The sequence below is a fragment of the Salvelinus sp. IW2-2015 genome, linkage group LG31, assembly GCF_002910315.2.
Source record: "Salvelinus sp. IW2-2015 linkage group LG31, ASM291031v2, whole genome shotgun sequence".
NCBI lineage: Eukaryota > Metazoa > Chordata > Actinopteri > Salmoniformes > Salmonidae > Salvelinus > Salvelinus sp. IW2-2015.
This window is the reverse complement of record NC_036870.1, coordinates 16925407-16941108: the sequence shown is the minus strand read 5'-3', so window position 1 is coordinate 16941108 and position 15702 is coordinate 16925407. Positions and strand designations below refer to the sequence as shown.

The 15702-nt window shown below is 45.5% G+C and overlaps 1 long non-coding RNA gene across 1 annotated transcript; it reads left to right on the top strand.

Moving 5' to 3' along the window:
* The first annotated feature begins 518 nt into the window (after positions 1-518).
* On the top strand, positions 519-1519 carry LOC139023364 (uncharacterized). The gene is made up of 2 exons (XR_011474499.1): positions 519-765; positions 796-1519. It is a non-coding gene; the product is annotated as an uncharacterized lncRNA (long non-coding RNA).
* The last annotated feature ends 14183 nt before the right edge of the window (positions 1520-15702 follow it).

Sequence of the window (15702 nt, the reverse complement as noted above, 5' to 3'; positions counted from 1 at the left end):
CAATTTAGCTAGCTAGTTTGCTGTTGCTAGCTAATTTGTCCTTGGTAAACCGAGTTTGTTTCTAGTAATCTCTCCTCCTTCATGCTTCTTCTTCTTCTTTGGACTTTATATGACATTTGGCAACCAACTTTAAGGTGCATTACCACTACCAACTGGACTGGAGTTTGGACCTCAGTTCATCGTTCAATCACCCACGTGGGTATATGCTCCTAAAAACCAATGAGGAGATGGGAGAGGTGGGACTTGCAGCTCGTCAAGTGTCACAAATAGAACCAAGTTCTATTTTAGGGCCTGGCTACACAGACGCTAGCAATGTGGATGCAATGATTGTATAACATGTATGTGTGGTCAGCATGTAGGAAGTAGAGATGCTGTTGTACCCTCTTGGGCCACAGTGTCTCCTGACCCTTCCTGTCTCAGCCTCCAGTATTTATGCTGCAGTAGTTTGTGTCGCGGGGCTAGGGTCAGTCTGTTATATCTGGAGTACTTCTCCTGTCTTATCCAGTGTCCTGTGTGAATTTAAGTATGCTCTCTCTAATATTCTCTCTTTCTCTCTTTCTTTCTCTCTCTCGGAGGACCTGAGCCCTAGGACCATGCCTCAGGACTACCTGGCATGATGACTCCTTGTTGTCCCCAGTCCATCTGGCCGTGCTGCTGCTCCAGTTTCAACTGTTCTGCCTGCGGCTATGGAACCCTGACCTGTTCACCGGACGTGCTACCTGTCCCAGACCTGCTGTTTTCAACTCTCTAGAGACAGCAGGAGCGGTAGAAGATGTGTATAAGAGACAGCAGCAGGAGCGGTAGAGATACTCTCAATGATCGGCTATGAAAAGCCAACTGACATTTACTCCTGAGGTACTGACTTGTTGCACCCTCGACAACTACTGTGATTATTATTATTTGACCATGCTGGTCATTTATGAACATTTTAACATCTTGGCCATGTTCTGTTATAATCTCCACCCGGCACAGCCAGAAGAGGACTGGCCACCCCTCATAGCCTGGTTCGTCTCTAGGTTTCTTCCTAGGTTTTGGCCTTTCTAGGGAGTTTTTCCTAGCCACCGTGCTTCTACACCTGCATTGCTTGCTGTTTGGGGTTTTAGGCTGGGTTTCTGTACAGCACTTTGAGATGTCAGCTGATGTAAGAAGGGCTATATAAAAACATTTGATTTGATTTGGTTTGATTTTGACAAGAGTGTTGGTGTTGGTGGTCAATGACAAGTCCTCTGTGATGTGGATGCCGAGGAACTTAAAACCCGTGACTCTATACTGCAGTCCCGTTGATGTGGATCGCGGCATGTTCCCTCCTTTGCTTCCTGAAATCAACAATGAACTCCTTTGTTTTGCAATGCCAGTTCACTTACCTCATCCCTATAGGCTAACTCATCGTTGTTGGTTATCAGGACTACAAATTTGATGATGGAGTTGGTGTCATGCAAAGCCACACAGTCGTGGATGAACAGGGAGTACAGCAGAGGACTGAGGACACACCCCTTGGGGGGCCCTGTGTTAAGAGTCAGTGCGGAGGACGTGTTGTTGCCAATCCTTACAGCCTGTGGTCTGCCCGTCAGGAAGTCCAGGATCCAGTTGCAGAGGGTTGTGTCCAGACCCAGGGCTCTGGGCTTGGAGGGGACAATAGTGTTGAATGCTGAACTGTAGTCAATGAACAGCATTCTCACACAGAATATGTTCCTCCAGATGTGTTATGACCGTGTGAATAGCAATGAAAATGGCATCTTCCATGGATCTGTTGGAGTGGTAGGTGAATTGGAGTGGCTCCAGCGTGCCTGGCATGCTGGCCTTAATGTGAGCCACGACCAGCCTCTCGGAGCACTTCATGATGTGCTTCGTGAGAGCGATGCGGCGATGCGGCGATGCGGCGATAGTCATTTGGGCATGTCAGCTTGTTTTTCTTGGGCATTGGGACGATGGTGGTCTCCTTAAAGCAGATGGGGACTACAGCCTGGGACAGGGACAGGTTAAATATGTTTGAGAAGACGTCTGCCAGCTAGTCAGCACACACTCTGAGGTCACGGCCAGGGATGCTATCTGGGCTGGAGGCTTTGTGAGTATTCCCTCTTTTGGGAGTTTTCCTGTCAGCCTCTGAGCACAAAAGCACCTAGTCATCTCGAACGGCGAAAGTCTTCCTGGATGGCTCAGTATTGTCTGCCTCAAAGCGAGCATAGAATGTGTTAAGCACGTCTGGGAGGGAGAATTCAGTGGGCACCAGACAGCTTGATTTGCCTTTGTAGTTTGTGATAGTCTGTAGTACTTGCCACATGTGATGTGAGTCTGAGTTGTTGAACATCAATTCAAGTTTGAGTCTGTATTGTCTTTTTGTGTTTCTTTTGCGGAGCTCGTACCAGGGGTGGCAGTGGCACATGTATGGAGTATAGCCCTGTTCATGCCATGTAAGATAGAGTGAAAGCACATGGAGGGGGAGGGAGGGAGAGAGAGAGAGGAGGAGAGGAGCAGGCAGGGTGAGAACAGCACAGCACCTCTGCAACAAGAGTCAACAGAATTGCTTAGTCTCATGTGATTTCCTATCAGTGTCAAGCTACATACATACAGTAGCTTGAGTGTCCAAGAAAATGATATAGACATATAAAGACAGAGAAATGCACCAGTGGAGGCTCCTCAGAGGAGGACAGGGAGGACCATCCTCCTCAGTGAATTTCATAAAAATAAAAATAGTGAAACATTTAAAAAGTTATAATTTTTAGATAAGACTATACATTTTACATTCTCCTAACCAATTGTGTAATTTTGTTCTTTTTTTTTGCGTTTTGCGTAACTTATTTTTTTGTGAATATAATGTTGCTGCTACCGTCTCCTATCGCCCCAACCGATCTGTTGGGGCGGTATGCAAATTGGAGTGGGTCTAGGGTTTCCGGGAGGATGCTGTTGATGTGAGCCATGACCAGCCTTTCAAAGCACTTCATGGCTACCGATTTGAGTGCCACGGGGTGGTAATCATTTAGGCAGGTTACATTCACTTCCTTGGGCACAGGGACTATGGTGGTCTGCTTGAAACATGTAGGTATTACAGACTCAGTCAGGGAGAGGTTGAAAATGTCAGTGAAGACACTTGACAGTTGGTCCGCGCATGCTTTGAGTACACGTCCTGGTAATCTGTCTGGCCCAGAGGCTTTGTGAATATTGACCTGTTTAAAGGTTTTGTTCACATCGGCTACCGAGAGCTGAAAAACACAGTCATCCAGAACAGCTGGTGCTCTCGTGCATGCTTCAGTGTTGCTTGCTTCGAAGCGAGCATAAAAGGCATTTAGCTCGTCTGGTAGGCTCGCGTCACTGGGCAACTCACGTCTGGGTTTCCCTTTGTACTCCGTAATAGTTTTCAAGCCACATCCAACGAGCGTCAGAGCCGGTGTAGTAGGATTCAATCGTAATCTTGTATTGACGCTTTGCTCGTTTGATGGTTCGTTTGAGGGCATAGCAGGATTTCTTATCAGCGTCCGGATTAGTCACCTGCTCCTTGAAAGTGGCAGCTCTAGCCTTTAGCTCGATGCGGATGTTGCCTGTAATCCATGGCTTCTGGTTGGGATATATATGTACAGTCACTGTGGGGACAACATCATCGATGCACTTATTGATAAAGCCGATGACTGAGGTGGTGTATTCCTCAATGCCATGGATGAATCCCGGAACATATTCCAGTCTGTGCTAGCAAAACAGTCCTGTAGTGTAGCATCCGCGTCATCTGACCACTTCTGTATTGAGGGAGTCACTGGTACTTCCTGCTTTAGTTTTTTCTTGTAAGCAGGAATCAGGAGGATATAATTATGGTCAGATTTGCCAAATGGAGGGCGGGGGAGAGCTTTGTACGCATCTCTGTGTGTGGAGTAAAGGTGGTCTAGGATTTTTTTCCCCCTAGTTGCACATGTGACATGCTGGTAAATATTTGGTAAAACTGATTTAAGTTTGTCTGCATTAATAAAGTCCCCAGCCACTAGGAGCGCCGCCTCTGGGTGACAATTTTCTTCTTTGCTTATGGCCTTATAGAGTTGGTTTTGAGCGGTCTAAGTGCCAGCTTCGCTTTGTGGGGGTAAATAGACGGCTACGAATAATACAGATGAGAACTCTCTTGGTAGATAGTGACAGCTTATCATAAGGTACTCTACCTCAGTCAAGCAATACCTCAAGACTTTTTTAATATTAGACATCGCGCACCAGCTGTTATTGACAAAAAGACACACACCCCCACCCCTCGTCTTACCAGAGGTAGCGTCTCTGTTCTGCCGGTGCATGGAAAATCCCGCCAGCTCTATATTGTCAGTTTCTTCGTTCAGCCACGTTACAGTTTTTAATGTCCCGTTGGTAGGATAATCTTAATAGTAGGTCATCAATTTTATTTTCCAACGATTGCACGTTAGCAAGGAGAATGGAAGGCATTGGGAGTTTGCTCGCTCACCTCCAGATTCTCAGAAAGATCCCTGATCTGCATTCCCTTTTCCGGCGTCTTTTCTTCACGCAAAAGGCGTGGATCTGGTCCTGTTCCAGTGAAAGCAGTATATCCTTCTCGTCAGACTCGTTAAAGGAAAAAGTTTCTTTCAGTCCGGGGTGAGTAATTGCTTTTCTGATCATAGGAGACGGAGACGGTAGCATGGTCCAAACATACCAAGACAGTCGTAAAGAGGGCCCGACAAAACCTTTTCCCCCTCAGGAGACATGGGTCCCCAGATCCTCAAAAGGTTCTACAGCTGCACCATCGAGAGCATCCTGACCGGTTGCATCACCGCCTGGTATGGCAACTGCTCGGCATCTGACCGTAAGGCGCTACAGAGGACTGTTTTCTCTGCTACCGCACGGCAAGCGGTACCGGAGCGCCAAGTCTCGGACCAAAAGGCTCCTCAACATCTTCTACCCCCAAGCCATTAGACTGCTGAACAATTCATAAAAATCGCCACCGGACAATATACATTGATCCCCCCCCCTACATGTACAGATTACCTCAACTAGCCTGTACCCCTGCACACTGACTCGGTACTGGGGCCCCTTGTATATAGCCTCGTTATTCATATTCTTATAGTGTTACTTTTTATTATTACTTTTTATTTTAGCCTACTTGGTAAATATTTTCTTCTTCTTGAACTGCACTGTTGGTTAAGGGCTTGTAAGTAAGCATTCCACGGTAAAGTCTACAATTGTTGTATTCGGCGCATATGGCAAATAAAGTTCGATTTGATTTTGATTTGATTTGAATCTAGTACTGAAAGCATAAGCTACAGCTAGATAGCACTGCAGTGTATAAAATGTGGTGAGTAGTTGATTCAAAGAGAGAGAAAGACAATAGTTGAACAGTTTGGGGTTTTAGGCTGGGTTTCTGTATAGCACTTTATGACATCAGCTGATGTAAAAAGGGCTTTATAAATACATTTGATTGATTGATTGATTGATTGATTGATTGATTTGAACAAATTAATGTATTAATGTATTATTTTTACTTTCACTTTCATTTACTTAGCTAGTGTCAAATGCAGCTAGTTGGTTTAACCTACGCAAACACCCGGCTCAAACAGAGAGGAACGCTACTGTATGTTAGCTAGCTGACTATGGCTATCCAACACGGGAACTCTTCCAAGTCAATGTAATCTTTTGGTTTTTATAAATGTATTGCCACTGTGGCATGCAGGTGTAACTGCTAAACTGATTGCTGCTGATTCCACTGTACTGCATGATTTTAGCAGGTTTACAAACGCTTTAGTTCTAGTAGCCAGGGGGGAAACTTTCACTGGGGGGACATGTCCACCCCACATTCTGAAATTGCATTTTTGTTACCCCCAGTTTTATAATTGGAATGTGATACAAAACCTGGCAATGGTGTGCCTTAGGACCATGCGGACGCCTCCGAGAGGTTGGGTAGGCTGTTTGGAGTGTTTATCCTACTGAATAAAAAGAAAAGAGTATATATTTTTTAAATGTCTCCCTCACTTCTAAAACCAAAGTTGCTCCCCTGCTAGTAGCTATGTTGACTATGATGTGACAACGATGTAGGCTTTGTGTAGCAATTAGCAGTCAAGATAGGTTTGGCTTGGAAACTTGTTTTTTTGCCTGTTCATAGACAGCTGATGTGTTGTGGCCTGAAGTACCCAAGTAAAGGGAAAAGGTGAGAGGAGGAGAGTGCATAGATAGATACGAGAAGGAATTGTTTGTGCATGAAAGTGAATTGTGTGTGTGTGATCAGGGGTGTATTCATTGTGCCGATTCTGTTGACAAACGTTTCTTAAACGGAAGCAAATGGAACGAAAAGGGGAAAAACATACCTGAATTTGTCCAATAGAAACTCTTGTTTTCAACTGTTTGACTAATGATTACACCCTAGATCAGGGTTTCCCAAACTCGGTCCTGGGGCACCTTGTGGGTGTACGTTTTTGTTTTTGCCCTAGCATAACACATCTGATTCAAATAATCAAAGCTTGATGGTGAGTTGATTATTTGAATCAGCTGTGAAGAGTTAGGGCAAATCCAAAACGTGCACCCAGTGGAGGCCCCAGGGCTGACTTTGTGAAACGCTGCCCTAGATCAGCTAGATGCAGGCAAGAGTGTGCAAGGCGGTATTGCATGTGTCACTGTCTGTCACCTTGATTACTCAAAATTCCCTCGACCTGTGAACCTACGTTGTAAACATTCATTCATAGGCTAGGTTGTAGCAACCTCATGATGGGTACAGGGAAAATGTTTGTATCGTGTAGTAGCCTAAACCTATCAATGTTACATTTAACTGGGTGAATGGAATATGAATGACAGTCATCCAATATGCTGTAATAGAAATAAGACCATGTTTAAAAAATCCTCCTCCCTCATCTTAAACAGTACCAATCGCCACTGAAGTGCCCCATATAGAAGAATCATTGAGCTCTCATATACAGTGGGGAGAACAAGTATTTGATACACTGCCGATTTTGCAGGTTTTCCTACTTACAAAGCATGTAGAGGTCTGTCATTTTTATCATAGGTACACTTCAACTGTGAGAGACGGAATCTAAAACAAAAATCCAGAAAATCACATTGTATGATTTTTAAGTAATTAATTAGCATTTTATTGCATGACATAAGTATTTGATACATCAGAAAAGCAGAACTTAATATTTAGTACAGAAACCTTTGTTTGCAAATTACAGAGATCATACGTTTCCTGTAGTTCTGACCAGGTTTGCACACACTGCAGCAGGGATTTTGGCCCACTCCTCCATACAGACCTTCTCCAGATCCTTCAGGTTTCGGGGCTGTCCCTGGGCAATACGGACTTTCAGCTCCCTCCAAAGATTTTCTATTGGGTTCAGGGCTGGAGACTGGCTAGGCCACTCCGGGACCTTGAGATGCTTCTTAGGAGCCACTCCTTAGTTGCCCTGGCTGTGTGTTGCGGGTCGTTGTCATGCTGGAAGACCCAGCCACGACCCATCTTCAATGCTCTTACTGAGGGAAGGAGGTTGTTGGCCAAGATCTCGCGATACATGGCCCATCCATCCTCCCCTCAATACGGTGCAGTCGTCCTGTCCCTTTGCAGAAAAGCATCCCCAAAGAATGATGTTTCCACCTCCATGCTTCACGATTGGGATGGTGTTCTTGGGGCTGTGTACTCATCCTTCTTCTTCCTCCAAACACGGCGAGTGGAGTTTAGACCAAAAAGCTCTATTTTGTTCTCATCAGACCACATGACCTTCCCATTCCTCCTCTGGATCATCCAGATGGTCATTGGCAAACTTCAGACGGGCCTGGACATGCACTGGCTGAGCAGGGGGACCTTGCGTGCACTGCAGGATTTTAATCCATGACGGCGTGGTGTGTTACTAATGGTTTTCTTTGAGATTGTGGCCCAGCTCTCTTCAGGTCATTGACCAGGTCCTGCCGTGTAGTTCTGGGCTGATCCCTCACTTCTTCATGATCATTGATGCCCACGAGGTGAGATCTTGCATGGACGCCCAGACCGAGGGTGATTGACCGTCATCTTGAACGCTTCCATTTTCTAATAATTGCCGCAACAGTTGTTGCCTTCTCACCAAGCTGTTTTCTATTGTCCTGTAGCCCATCCCAGCCTTTGCAGGTCTACAATTTTTATCCCTGATGTCCTTACACAGCTCTCTGGTCTTGGCCATTGTGGAGAGGTTGGAGTCTGTTTGATTGAGTGTGTGGACAGGTGTTTATACAGGTAACGAGTTCAAACAGGTGGAGTTAATACAGGTAATGAGTGGAGAACAGGAGGGCTTCTCAAAGAAAAACTAACAGGTCTGTGAGAGCCGGATTCTTACTGGTTGGTAGGTGATCAAATACTTATGTCATGCAATAAAATGCAAATTAATTACTTAAAAATCATACAATGTGATTTTCTGGATTTTTGTTTTAGATTCCATCTCTCACAGTTGAAGTGTACCTATGATAAAAAGTACAGACCTCTACATGCTTTGTAAGTAGGAAAACCTGCAAAATTGACAGTGTATCAAATACTTGTTCTCCCCACTGTATCTGTGTATGTGCTCATGAGGGCTGAAGGAAGGAAGCAGGCAGCATTGAGCCGTTCTAGAATAGAAGACTGCCTGCCTGCTGGGGCACACCTGCTGTGAGCTGGTCTCCTTCTCGTCCTCCTATTTTCTCTTCTCCTCTCTTCTTTCCTTCTCTACCCTCCCTTCTCCCCCTCCCTTCTCCCCTCCCTCCTTTTTTCCCTTCCCTCCTTCCCTTACCCCCCTTCTCCCTCTCCCTCTTTCTCTCCCCTCCCACTTCTCTAACCCTGCCGTGTTTCCTTGAGCTGCAGTGAGAGAGCCGTTGGGCCATGTCTTTATTTGTGTTCCCCCTGCTTCCTCTTTACTGCTGTGGAGAGAGAGAGCAAGAGAGAGAGCACACCCTGCCCCTCCCCCACCCCTCCAACCCCAGAGCCTGCATAGTGCTACATGCCAAGCAACCTGAGATGCTCCCTCTTTCTATCTCTATTTCCTAGATTCCTTGTTTTTCTAGTTGGGGGCTCTCATACCATTGTATGGTGGCTCAGGAGGACCAGGTGGTCTCTGTTTTTTATATTTTGTGGTTTATTATTTGTTGTATCTTTAATAATGAAGAAATATTTTCTAATAGAGTGAAGGGTTATATTTTAGTAGCCCTTTTAGTAGCTCTCAAAGACCAGAACATTTCAAATTCACCAGGAAATAGAAATCTCATAAATTTCCTTTTATAAGATATGAAATTCAATCATTATCAAGATGTATGCAAGGAATGAAGGACTTATAATTGCTGTTGTGATAATAACAACAACAACAAAAATATATTGTACATTTTTTCAAAGGTCTCTGAAGTGGTTCTCCTTGGTCCATGAGACCCCGAATGAAGTGTAGGCTACTCCTGTCCTCAGTATGGTTTTAAAGACCCACTGCACATTGTGTGGGTTGCACAAGTTATAGGCCTATACTATAACTCTGCAATTAGGCTATTGTTGAAGGCAAGTAGGCCATACTTTTCTGAACTGTATGGGGTCCCTTTTCTTAGTACACCCACTACACAATCAAAAATATCGCGGTTATCAGAATATCGCTAAAATGATACCACAGCATGCCTAGGAAAATATCCCTTATGACTCTATGTTCTCTACAGTTTTTTTGTTTGTTCCACAATTAACATGAGAGTAAGCTAAGTCCACTAGGACCTTGTGTTATTGCCGTTAGACATGAGTTCAAATAGCATTTGTTTTCTTTTAAATACTTTAGCTCTACTTGATTGAGTTTGTCTGGTGCAATGTAACCAATCGAACAGTCCCAAAAGTCCAAAACCCGCCATCTGGAACTCCAGTCAGGCTCAAGCAAACATTCATATTTGTAGGATTTCAAATACTACTTGAACCCAGGTCTGATTGCTGCTGCTGTTGTTGTGGTGGAGCTTGGTGGTGAAGAACACAGCTATTAATACTGCAGCTTCCTCTGGGGCCCAGGATCACTCACACTCACACACACACACACACACACACACACACACACACACACAACACACACACCACACACACACACACACACACACACACACACACACACACACACACACACACACACACACACACACACACACACACACACACACACACACACACACACACACACACACACACACACACACACACACACACACACACACACCAGGCCCAATCAGACAGGAGAGGTACAGTTGTTGTTTTAAAGGTCCCTCAGGCTGCAGAGGATGACATTGTACTTTGGGCTCTTTTAAAAACAAACATGAACCTGGGTCAGGGTATTCTGCACTGTAACTATGATTATCTATGCAAAAGTTGAAGTGAGTTTGATGTAGGCTACTGTATGTCAAACCAGTCACTTTCACTGGGATTTGAACTGAATTAAATTAAATACAGACATCTGACGTTACTTTCCGCTGGGTGACCCTTGGAGATATTTCTAGACAACTAACATTCACATGGTGAGAATAACTTCCAAATAGGAATCAATTTCAACATGCATTGTAAGAAGACATTAATTATTTAACTTTCACAAAACACAATAGAAAACAGGCTACCTAAATATGGCTCCCAATCAGAGACAACGACTGACACCTGCCTCTGATTGAGAACCATACTAGGCCAAACACATAGAAATATAACAGAACAAAACATAGAAAAACAACATAGAATGCCCACCCCAACTCATGCCCTGACCAAACTAAATAAAGACATAAAAAAGGAACTAAGGTCAGAACGTGACAGTACCCCCCCCCCCCCCAAAGGTGCGGACTCCGGTCGCAAAAACGAACCTATAGGGAGGGTCTGGGTGGGCATTTCACCGCGGTGGCGGCTCTGGTGCGGGACGTGGACCCCACTCCACCATAGTCTTGGCCCACTTATGTGCGCCTTTGGAGCGGCGACCCTCGCCGCCGACCTCGGACTGGGGACCCTTTCAGCGGGCTCCGAATAGACGGAGGACTCCGGCAGCGCCGGAGTGCGGGCAGCTCCTGACTGAGGGCGCTCAGGCAGCTCTGACTGACGGCGGCTCAGGCGCTCCGACAGGGAGCTCTGCGCTCCGGACAGGAGAGAGACTCTGGCTGCCCGGACAGGAAGGAGACTCTGCTGCTCCGGACAGGAGGGAGACTCTGGCTGCTCCGGACAGGAGGGAGACTCTGGCTGCTCCGGACAGGAGGGAACTCTGGCTGCTCCGGACAGGAGGGAGACTCTGGCTGCTCCGGACAGGAGGAGACTCTGGCGCTCCGGACTAGAGGGCGTTGCTGGAGGCTCCGGACTGACATCCTTCGTTGGAGGCCTCATGCCATGGATCCTCACCGGAGGCTTCGTGCCATGGATCCTCACTGGAGGCTTTGTGCCATGGATCATCACTGGAGGCTTCGTGCCATGGTTCATCACTGGAGGCTTCGTGCCATGGTTCATCCTGGAGGCTTCGTGCCATGGTTCATCACTGGAGGCTTCGTGCCATGGATCATCACTGGAGGCTTCGTGCCATGGATCTTCACTGAGGCTTCGTGCCATGGATCACACTGGAAGCTTCCTGCCATGGATCATCACTGGAGGCTTCGTGCCATGGATCATCACTGGGAGGCTTCGTGCCATGGATTATCACTGGAGGCTTGTGCCAGGATTTCACTGGAGGCTTCTTGCCATGGATTATCACTGGAGCTTCGTGCCATGGATCATCACTGGAGGCTTCGTGCCATGGATCATCACTGGAGGCTTCTTGCCATAGATTATCACTGGAGGCTTCTTGCCATGGATCACCACTGGAGGCTTCGTGCCATGGATCATCACTGGAGCTTCGTGCCATGGATCATCACTGGAGGCTTTGGCCATGGATCATCACTGGAGGCTTCGTGCCATGGTTCATCACTGGAAGGCTTCGTGCCATGGTTCATCACTGGAGGCTTCGTCCATGGTTATCACTGGAGGCTGCGGCCATGATCATCACTGGAGGCTTCGTGCCATGGATCATCACTGGAGGCTTCGTGCCATGGATTATCACTGGAGGCTTCGTGCCATGGATTATCACTGGAGGCTTCTTGCCATGGATCATCACTGGAGGCTTCGTGCCATGGATCATCACTGGAGGCTTCGTGCCATGGATTATCAACTCACGCCCTACCAACTCACGCCCTGACCAACTAAAATAAAGACATAAAAAAGGAACTAAGGTCAGAACGTGACAGCAGTTCCCAAGGCTTGGGCAGATTACTTTCTAAATCTAATCTGTTACAATTACCTGTCCAAAATTGTAATCAGTAACGTAAGTTTTGGATTACCCAAACTCAGTAACGTAATCTGATTACTTTCAGTTACTTTTGGATTAGAATAAAACAAAACGGATCCATCAAACACATTTGGTGTGTCATCGTAGTGGTTTCTGATTTGGGGTCAGACTCGCTCAGTTGAAACAAACTTGCGCCTTTTTTCAATGCTGAATTGAATGTCATTGAGAAAAGGTGTCAATGTATTTTTTTCGCAAACATCCTTTCTGAATTTAAAAGTAATCCAAGAAGTAATCATCTAGTTTTTCAAAAGTATCTGTAATCTGATAACAATATTTTAGCAGGTAACGTAAATGATTAATGTAGTCAGATTACATGTAATCAGTTACTCCCCAAACCTGCATTTCCCCTATTTGTCTTAGCTGTAGTTTCAGTTCAGCCTGAGTGATTGATAACCAGTCTAATGTCAACACATTTTCAATTATCCATTTGGCTCAGGACACCCTGCTGCTGCTCTGTCCTCTAGCTCCCAATGCATTGTGGGGAGGTAAATAAACATGGCTAGGGGAGGGAGGGGGGAGGGGAGGAGGAGTGTGGAGAGACAAGGAGGAGAAGTAGGGGAGTCCAATGTTTAACCTCCACAACAGCCTTCCAAAGTATCTGATAACGTTGGAACATGCAGGGAAAAAACAAGCAAATAATTGTAAACCATTGCTGGAAGCCAAAGTATAAAAGTGAAGAAATGGTCCAGAACCCACTTTGATATAGTCGCATCATGTGATATTTCGATAAAACAGTTTTTCTTTTTTTAATCTTTCACATGCAGCATGTCCTAGTTCTAGCTAGCAGCCATGCACAACAGACGTTTCAGTCCGAAAACATGTTTTATCTGTGAAAGAACACTGAACAACAACCTAAATATCAACTGCAAGCAGCCTTCCTGCCAAAAGGCTGTCAAGCCAAAGCTTCAGAGCCCAGAGCTGAGTCATTGAGTACGTCCCAAATGGCCCCCTATTCCCTTTATGGTGCACTACTTTTGACCAGGGCCCATACGGTTCTGGTCAAAAGTAGTGTACTAAATAGGGAACCTCATGCCATTTGGGATGCAAACACTGTTATTGCTGCGTGAGCGTAGGCCAGCCAGCCCACCAGCCGCTTTGACAACAGCGTCTCCATGGTGATCCCCAGGGAAAGGTCATGAACCGACAGGCTCGGAATGTTTGAAGGTCTGGCCGATTGGCCTGTTGGCTATTTACGCAGATGACACAGGACAGAGTAGAAAGCAGTGGAGGACAGGATATGGCCTGTAGTCTGTTTCCCTAGTTGTTCTGCTTCTTCCCATTCTGTTTTACTGTATATCTACGTTTTATCTGATCATTTCCTTTTAGACAATGTTGATTGCCCTGATTATTGGATGCAGTTTGTTTGCTGTCTTTTCACATCGACACAATTACACAATCTTGTCAATCTACAAATAGACAAAGTTGTCGTCCTATGATATATTCCCCTTTTATCTAGCATGTTGAATCTTGGCTTTTATAAAGATATGCAAGCCAGCAGTTATGTAGCCCAAAGCTGTAGCCACTATAACAGCATGACAATGCAATTGTGTAGAGTGTGTATATCAGGTATCGTCTTCTAAAGCAGAACGACTTGTTCAAGGGCCAGGGACTCTGAGGTACTCTATGGAATGTACTGGTCCTGCAGGAACTATAACAGAGATGGAGAGATTGAGAGACGCAGAGACAAGGTAGATCTGGAATTGCAGTGTGAAAATGGAGGGGTGAGAAAGATCCGAACGACCAATGGACAGACTGACAGACCGATCAACCAAATGTCTGTCTGTCTGTCTGTCTGTCTGACATATAGACAGTGTAACAGATAGAGAAACATACATTACCAGCCAAAAGTTTTAGAACATATACTCATTTAAGGGTTTTTCTTTATTTTTACTATTTTCTATATTGTAGAATAATAGCGAAGACATCAAAACTATGAAATAACACATATGGAATCATGTAATAACCCAAAAAGTGTTAAAACATATATTTTATATTTGAGATTCTTCAAATAGCCACCCTTTGCCTTGATGACAGCTTTCCAAACGCTTGGCATTCTCTCAACCAGCTTCAACTGGAATGCTTTTCCAACAGTCTTGAAGGAGTTCCCACATATGTTGAGCACTTGTTGGCTGCTTTTCCTTCACTCTGCGGTCCGACTCATCCCAAACCATCTCAATTTGGTTGAGGTCGGGGGATTGTGGAGGCCAAGTCATCTGATGCAGCACTCCATCACTCCCCTTCTTGGTAAAATAGCCCTTACACAGCCTGGAGGTGTGTTGAGTCATTGTCTTGTTGAAAATCAAATGATAGTCCTGCTAAGCCCAAGCCAGATGGGATGGTGTATTGCTGCAGAATTCTGTCATAGCCATGCTGGTTAAGTGCCTTGAATTCTAAATAAATCACTGACAGTGTCACCAGCAAAGCACCCCCACACCATCACAACTCCTCCTCCATGCTTTACGGTGGGAAATACACCTGCGGAGATCATTCATTCACCCACACCTCGTCTCACAAAGACAAGACGGTTGGAACCAAAAATCTCAAATTTGGACTACATACCAAAGGACATATTCCACCGGTCTAATGTCCATTGCTCTTGTTTCTTGCCCCACCAAGTCTCTTCTTCTTATTGGTGTCCTTTAGTAGTGGTTTCTTTGCAGCAATTCGATCATGAAGGCCTGATTCACACAGTCTCCTCTGAAGAGTTGGTGTTGAGATGTGTCTGTTACTTGAACTCTGCGAAGCATTTATTTGGGCTGCAATTTCTAAGGCTGGAAACTCTAATGAACGTATCCTCTGCAGCAGTGACACGCCTGCTCCCACTCTTCTTCCCTGGCGATCGAGGGCGCCGGGCTCCCCAGCTTTACACACTCCTGCCACCATCATTGAGCATACCTGCCTTCCCCCCGTCACGCGCATCAGCGATTATTGGACTCACCTGGACTCAATCACCTCTGTCATTACCTCCTCTATATCTGTCTGTTCCCCCGCTCTGTTCCCCGCTTCAGCATTGATTGTCATATGTCCTTGTATACCCGTGTACTGATGCTGTTCCTGTCTTGTTTCATGACTGTTCCTGATTATATGTTTGACTCCCCGTACCTGCTTCTCTATTCCAGTGTCGGTCCTTACAAGCAGAGGTAACTCTGGGTCTTCCATTCATGTGGCGGTCCTCATGAGAGCCAGTTTCAATATTGCACTTGATGGTTTTTGCAACGGCACTTGAAGAAACTTTCAAAGTTCTTGAAATGTTCCGTATTTACTGACCTTCAAGTCTTAAAGTAATGATGGACTGTCATTTCTCTTTGCTTATTTGAGCTGTTCTTGCCATAATATGGACTTGGTCTTTTACCAAATAGGGCTATCTTCTGTAAACCACCCCTACCTTGTCACAACACAACTGATTGGCACAAACACATTAAGAAGGAAAGAAATTCCACAAATT